Raw genomic sequence first — 6,954 nt, 5'->3', positions numbered from 1 at the left:
AATTAGATGCGCTTTGCTGTGCTGGCTGCACTCCTGCTGCTCTGCGTACCCCAACCCCAGCACCACGGCTGGGCACCCCAGCCATGGAGCTGCGCTCACCCCCCGGGGTGGCACTGGGGGTCCGGGGAGCGCTGTGTTTTTGGCTGGCTGGCTCAGCATGCAGGGTCCTGCGTGCTCCTTGCACCCATGTGTCAGCAGGTGCTGAGTTACTGGCTTGCGAGGCAAAGTCATGCCACGGAGCAGCAGAAAGCAACTGTGGGGAGAGGCTGAGCAGGGTAGTGTGGATGCACTGCAGCCCCTATCCACCACCCAGGGCATCCTAGGGCTGGGGGGATCACCTGGGTGCTGCAAAAAGCAGTGCGAGTAGCATCAGTCTAGCTGGCTGTGGTGTGCATTCAATGCCATTTCATAGGCAATGCGTCATTTAATGTGATTTATTTAGCGTGGTTGTCTGGTTTGTCTTCTCCTCGTGTAAGGCTGTAGGGGCATCAAGACTTTGCTGGGTTCCCTGCCTCCCCAAACAGTGCAGGTGGACAGCAGCACCTTTTGGGCTCCAGTAAACGTACCCCCAGCAGATGGGGAGCAGGAGCGCAGGAATCCCATGAGTATGAACAAGGTGGATGTGAGCAGCAGCCAGGTGTGAACACACGTAGTTCACCTGGGCAGGTGAGCGGAAAGCACTGGGGGCTGGTGGGGGGCAACACTCCTGACACCCCAACATGTCACGGCACCTCTGCCCACAGCCTGCGAGGGGACAGGGACTAAAGTTGCTCTCCCACCCACCTCTGCAAGAGAAAGGTAAGTGCATGCGTGTAACAGGGAGCAAAACCAAGACCTATATGTTTAAACTGGCAAGTTCTGTGTTTGTCATCGAGCTGTAAAATGATACCCTAACAGATGAGGACAGGAACTTCTTGGAAGGCTTAAGCACAGACAGCAGGAGTGGGGGAATAGCATTTTGCTTTATTTCTTTACATGCAATCCAAGGTTGGTTTTTTTTTCTTGCAGTGTTATATTTTTCCATCCAAAAATGGTTATGAGACTGCCAGCTCCAAGAGGCAAGAACTGCCGTTCAGTTCGAGGGCTTGTGCAGTGCCTGACACAACAGGGTTGGGTCTCTAGCTGGGATACAGTCAAATGCACAAATAATAAACACTGGGCTTGAGGGTTAATGGAAAAGCTAAACAGCTACTGGAAGGAGTCTGAATATGTGTACGGGCATTATCAAAGAGCTCGCATCCAAAATGAACACCAAACACCAGCTATTTCCAGCTGACTAGCTACATGGAGGTTCAGAAGACATTACAGCCACGCAGATGATACTAAGCAGCAGGCTTTTTTTGTGCTGCATTGTAGGAGAACATGTGCTTAAACTAGCAGCCGGCTCTTGTTTATCACTATAATATAGTACCTATTTCAGTGGGTGGATAATTTTAGGTGAATGAGAAAATGCTGCTTTTCTTTGGGTTAATGCCATGTGCTGGTTGAGATTATGCTCGCAGCAGTAACTTTTATCAGGTGCTGCGTGGTAGGAAGACAGCCGCTTAACTTGGCGAGTTCTCCTCGGTTTATTTATCACTCAGAGGTGGTACCTTATTTGGCTGGATATGGATCTTGTGTGAGGTTATGATGCGGGAGGGGGATGCGTATGGCACAAAGCAAATGTCGACTTTTTTTCTGCAATGCTGTGACTGTCAGGAGATGGAGTGCATGGAGTGACAAGATGCATGTGAGCTACTGCCGTTATTAAGGATGTTCTTTTTTAGCCTAAATTAGGGGAAAATCCTTAACAAAACCAGAAAGGTTTATTTTCCAGCCCTTCTGTGAGATGTCAGCCAGCATCTAAGCTGCATTTCAGCTCCTGATTTATCTCAAGGCATTACAAATATCGAAACAACAACTGGGGTGTCCCCAGAGGAGTGTCAAAGAGAGATGGACGTGGGCTCTGGGGACCAACCCACCAGGCTCCCTGCCCACCTCACAGACTTTTCTTACCTCCCCAGCCTCACCACATTGGCAGCCCTGAGAAGAGGATGGGTGCGCTGGGAAGACGGGGGATGAGGGCCACGTTCACAGCTCAGGGCATCAACAAGGAGCTGCCCTGCTGCAGGGGTCCTTCACCCAGCCCTGGCGGGGGTCCCCCCTCTGCTGCAGGCCTGTGCTGAAGGAGCTGCAGCCCCGCACGGCTGGCCCTTGGCAGAGCAGCATGGCCAGCTGAGACCTCATCTCTGTGAGATGCCCTCCTCTTGGTGCTTTATGGCCATCACCATGTCCCAGCACAAGCACAGACTGTCCAGGGGGGTCACAGCCTGTCCAGCTGGATGGTAGAAGACCATCAGGCAAGGGAGACACAGGTTCCCCACTCCTGAGGGCTCTCCCTGGGGGCACACCTCGTCTTGTGTTATGCTTGGGAGGGAAGGGGTTGGGAAACCTCAGCTCCTGGCGTCAGGAGGGCTGTAAGAACAGGTGGAATGAAACAAAAGCACCAGTAACAGTGGAACACCTATCCTCCAAGAGTCAGGTGGTGGATAAAGAGCCCATTACACAAGAGGACACACCTTTTCTCAGCCATGTGGTGCTGCAAAGTCTGTATGATGGTTTAATGATGCATGGCACTGACAGCTCTGGGCATTGATGTCTTCCTAGAGAGATGTTCATCCATTGCACGGTGAGGACTGGGTTAGGGAGCCCAGATTGGGCCTCCCGTGTTCATTCACAGTCTTTTCTTCACAGGCTGACAGCCAAGCACCTAAAAACAGTCACAAAATGGGACCACAAGGCAAAGCTCAGTCCATCCAGGCCTCCCAGCAGTGACACAGGAGTGACAATGAGGGGAAATCATGGAAACAATGAAGAGTTCATGGTCAGCTGGTGTGCTGCAGATTGGCAGGGACCTGAGATGGCAAATTTCTGGAGGCTTTGGGGCTTTTGGTATCTGGTACTGTCACAGGAAGGACCAGCTCTTTGGACCCTGCTATGACAGTCATAGTGGATGGACATGTTGTCCCACTGGCTGTCCCAGATCTCACCTGTGGTGTCTGGTCTCTACTCCAGGACCAGCCTAGGGCTGTGGGAAGCAGCCATAAACATCCAGCCTGCTGCTCCCTGCACAAAAACACATGTTGGTCCAGGCAAGGTGGCTTCCAGGTTCCTGGGATCACTGATGGAGAGCTATTCACACAGGTTAAAAGCATGCTGGAAACGAAGGGATGGGGGCATCAACCTTCTATCCCACTCTGTACCACTTCTCACCCTCTCTTTGCAGCTCATCAGGGCAGTGCCGAGGGGCCGAGACAGGCGGAGCATCGGAAGCAGGGCAGTGTGGTCGCTGTGCGGCAGGGACATCCCAGCGCTGAGCTGCGGGCCGGGTGCTTAAGGCCAGGGCATTGTGTCCTGCTCTCATCCTGCTCGGTCCAAAGCCGAGGGATCACGGGGTCGGCGGGGGACACACTCATCAGTGTCCTGATCTGGCACTCACAAACCAGCAGTGGTCTTCAGGTACAGATGTAGTGTTTCAGATCCCAGGTTTAAAAAGCCTCCAGGCAACTTAACAGGCACAATTACAAATGTGCCGTTGAGAGCAGCAGCGCGTCACGAACAAACTATAGGGCAGGGCCACAAAAACCCGGTCGCAGTGACCCTGCTGCCTGGCAGTGCATCTCCCTGCCCAGGACACGTGGGCTGGCTGGTGGTGGCAGGGATCCCCCCGCGTGGGTGTGCACGTGTTGGGGGGGTGCAGGGGGACACACCAGGGGTGCGTGTGTCTGTGCCCTAGCACACATGCACGTGTTAGACCGTGTGGCCCCTCTCCAGTGCCAAGGTGAGGGACATCTAAGGATATTGCTGTACTTCAGCACAGAGCTCTGGGCTAACCAAAAACAGATGTATAAAAATAAACAGAAATACTAGAGATGTGATTACCAAGGAAACGTATTTACATACAGGAAAACGTCCAAAATGACTGTCATTTACTTCCTTTATTTATTTGCATTTGTAGAAATGCTCCCACCCAGGGATCTGGGCTCGGTCATGCTCAAATCGCAAGAAAAGGAGCCCAAAGGACCTTGCCCCATAGCCCACCACCCACCATCAGCTTACCCCGCTCCCCTGAAAAAGCCACCCCTCTCTGATGGGGCTCAGTGTAATGAGCCCCATCAATGCTGGAAACTGTTTTCCCATCTCTGGGCACAGAGATTCCCCATCAGCTTTCCTGGGATCCCCCCAGGGAAGGATTTTCTGGGCTCGCAGTAGGGCAGACCCCACCTGCACCCAGCTCTGGGTGGCTGCAGGGGGGATCAGGCACAGAGAGCTGTCGGGGTGAAGGAACAAGGACATCGTTGTGGCAGCGTGGGGGGGAATTTCTGGGTCCAGTTTCCAACAAAGAACATGAAGAGGGGAGATACAGGCTGAGGCAAATTGAAAGAGCAGCATTTTAACTTGCAAGAAATGGAAATCAGAAGAGTGAATTTGGGTCATGCCAAAGCATTCGTTCTACAGGAAATGAAATGTTTTACAAGCCTTTCCTTTTCTGCCTCTCTTCTTCCTTTTATTCATTCTTTTGGGGGGCTTTTACCAAAAAAAAGTTCATTTATAAAACGCACAAAGAAAATGTTTTAGCTGTCTTTTTTCCCTGCAGTTGTGCACTGAATGCAGCCCTCACACCCAGCTTCAGTCCAATCAAAGCGGCATTTGGGGCTCATTTACCAGCCATAAGCAACAAAAAACCTGCACTGTTTTGGCTGGGATTCTCTCAGACTATGATCCTCACTCCGAACCTCTCCCGATAGCCACAAGAGCCCAAGTACTGAACAGTGACCTGAGGGTCTGGCATTCAGACGAGACCCACTGTGGTGGCCGAGCCAGCTCCATGCCAGCCCCTAGAAAGCCTACAGAGATGCTGGGGCGCAGCAAGCCGAGGAGACTGCAAGTTCTTGACATTCTGGGAATGACTGCAGAGGAGGGTGGTTTGAAGAGAATATTTGTGCAGTTTTGGGGAGGGCATATTTGTTTGTGGTGCAGCTTTGCCTTATGCAGGGACAATGTCATCAGATTGCTACCCTCAACTCTGGTGATGCTCTGCTCTGGGGCAGGCAGGGAGAGGCACAGCTCCTGGTCCAGCTCTGGCCAGGGAGCCGGTGACCTGCACAGCATCCACATTCACCATGTGCAGAAGAGACACAGAGGCCCTGGGGCCACCCTGATGTTGCTAAAGGGAACATTTGGTGCCACAGACCTTTTGTTACTGAGGAACTCCTGGTCCAAGTTGGGTCCCTCAAATCTTGTGTTGTCTGTGTGGTGATCCTGCAGGACTGTGGGATGGTGCTGTGGTCCCCAGCCACAGATGCAAGCCAGGTGACGGGTGCTGAGTCAGAGATGCCCACTGCATCACCCACACCAGCCGCCCCAGCAAAGGGCAGCTGCAAGATGACACAGTTTGCTCCTCTGTTCTTGCACTGCCTCTGCCAGGTAATTAGAGCTGACAGGGCGTGTGCAGAGTTACTGGTAATTGTCTACACACCTAAGGTGTGGTGGAAGTCAGGAGGTGAAGCCAAATCTTCTCCCTGACCTAGATGCAGAGGTGCTGCCCAGCAGCAGTGGGATGAGGAGGTGGAGAGGAAGAAGCAAATGATGAAACGCTTCTGCGGGCACAGCACAAACCCAGCCTTCCCCCAGGCACTCTGGAGAAGGGACTGAAGTAACCCCAAATTGTACTGGAAGGGGAAGGCAGGGTGGCTCCCGGAGCAAGGCATGGAGCTGGGCGAAAGCATCTCTGCACAGATGGGGAGCCGGGGGCTGGCACGGTGACACACTCCATCTGAGTCAGCCCTGTGACGCTGCCACAGGAGAGGGCTGTATTAGCAGGAGGCTCACGTGTAGGACAAGGAAGGTAATGCTCTGCTGGCTGCCCGTGTTTGTGCCCACATGTTCAGTTGATCAGGCTAACTGGCTCATTTGCTTAGAAGTAGGGTGCCAAGCACTAATGGCTTTGGACAACCAGCCTGTGCAATGCTTTGCTCTCCAGCCCTTCCAGGGGCTGCCGCAGGTGCTGCCGAGTTGGCCCAGCTCAGGGCAGAGGGGCTGGGGCACTGCTTCCAGGAAACATGCCAGTAAACATGCCAGCAAGCAAGGGCCCCTGCAGTCATTGACTCGACAGAGCAGTGCGGTCCCCGTGGTGCAGGGAGACTAGCCTTGTTTCACTGCCTGAAGGAACAGGGATGGGCCACCGAGTCCAGTTCACAGCCTTGGCAAACAACTGGAGAATAGACATTAGGGCCAGGATGCTCCTTTCCTCCCATCCAACATCTCCTCGAGCTTACCTGCCACACCTGCAGAAAGTCTGGAGGCTACAGCATGCTCCAGAGCAGAGGTACCACAGCATCAGCGTGGGTGCAACTCCCACAGACAAGAGGAAAGCAAAGCCCACGTGACTGTCCCACCTTAACCTCAAACCTGCAAGTAACTCACCAGCCAAGTGCCATCAGTGCACCAGCATCAAGCAGGCCAGCAGCGACTTCCAGTCTTGGCAATCTCATTATGCAGCAGGAGAAAACATTCCTGGTGCCACGCAGGCAGCTGCCTGCCTGAGTTTCCCTCTTCCCACAGAAACCATCGATGTCCCACCTCTAGGTTTTCCCTTCAAAGGCCTTTCATCAACCCCTCCTACTTGTGTCCCACCTTTCCTGGCCTCAGCCTCCATCCCTGGCTGTGCCTGCCCCAGGGCACATCCCTGGTGGGGACCTGGAGCCCTTAGCTCCAGCCCTTCCCTCCTGCAGGGATGGCAGCTCTGGGCAAGACTGGCCATTTCTCTGTGCTCACCCTCTGAGCTCCCCTGGCCAGGCAGCCTCATTGTCTGATTTGCTTTGTTTCTCAAAGTCTGCTTGCCAACATGCAGACCTTGGGTAGGGATCAGTTCATGCCCACCCCAGCGTGTCTAAGAGCAACCAAACCAAAGCA

The sequence above is a fragment of the Falco peregrinus genome, chromosome 3 (genome assembly GCF_023634155.1).
Source record: "Falco peregrinus isolate bFalPer1 chromosome 3, bFalPer1.pri, whole genome shotgun sequence".
In the NCBI taxonomy this organism is placed as follows: Eukaryota; Metazoa; Chordata; class Aves; order Falconiformes; family Falconidae; genus Falco; species Falco peregrinus.
Note: the sequence above shows the minus strand (reverse complement) of the source record.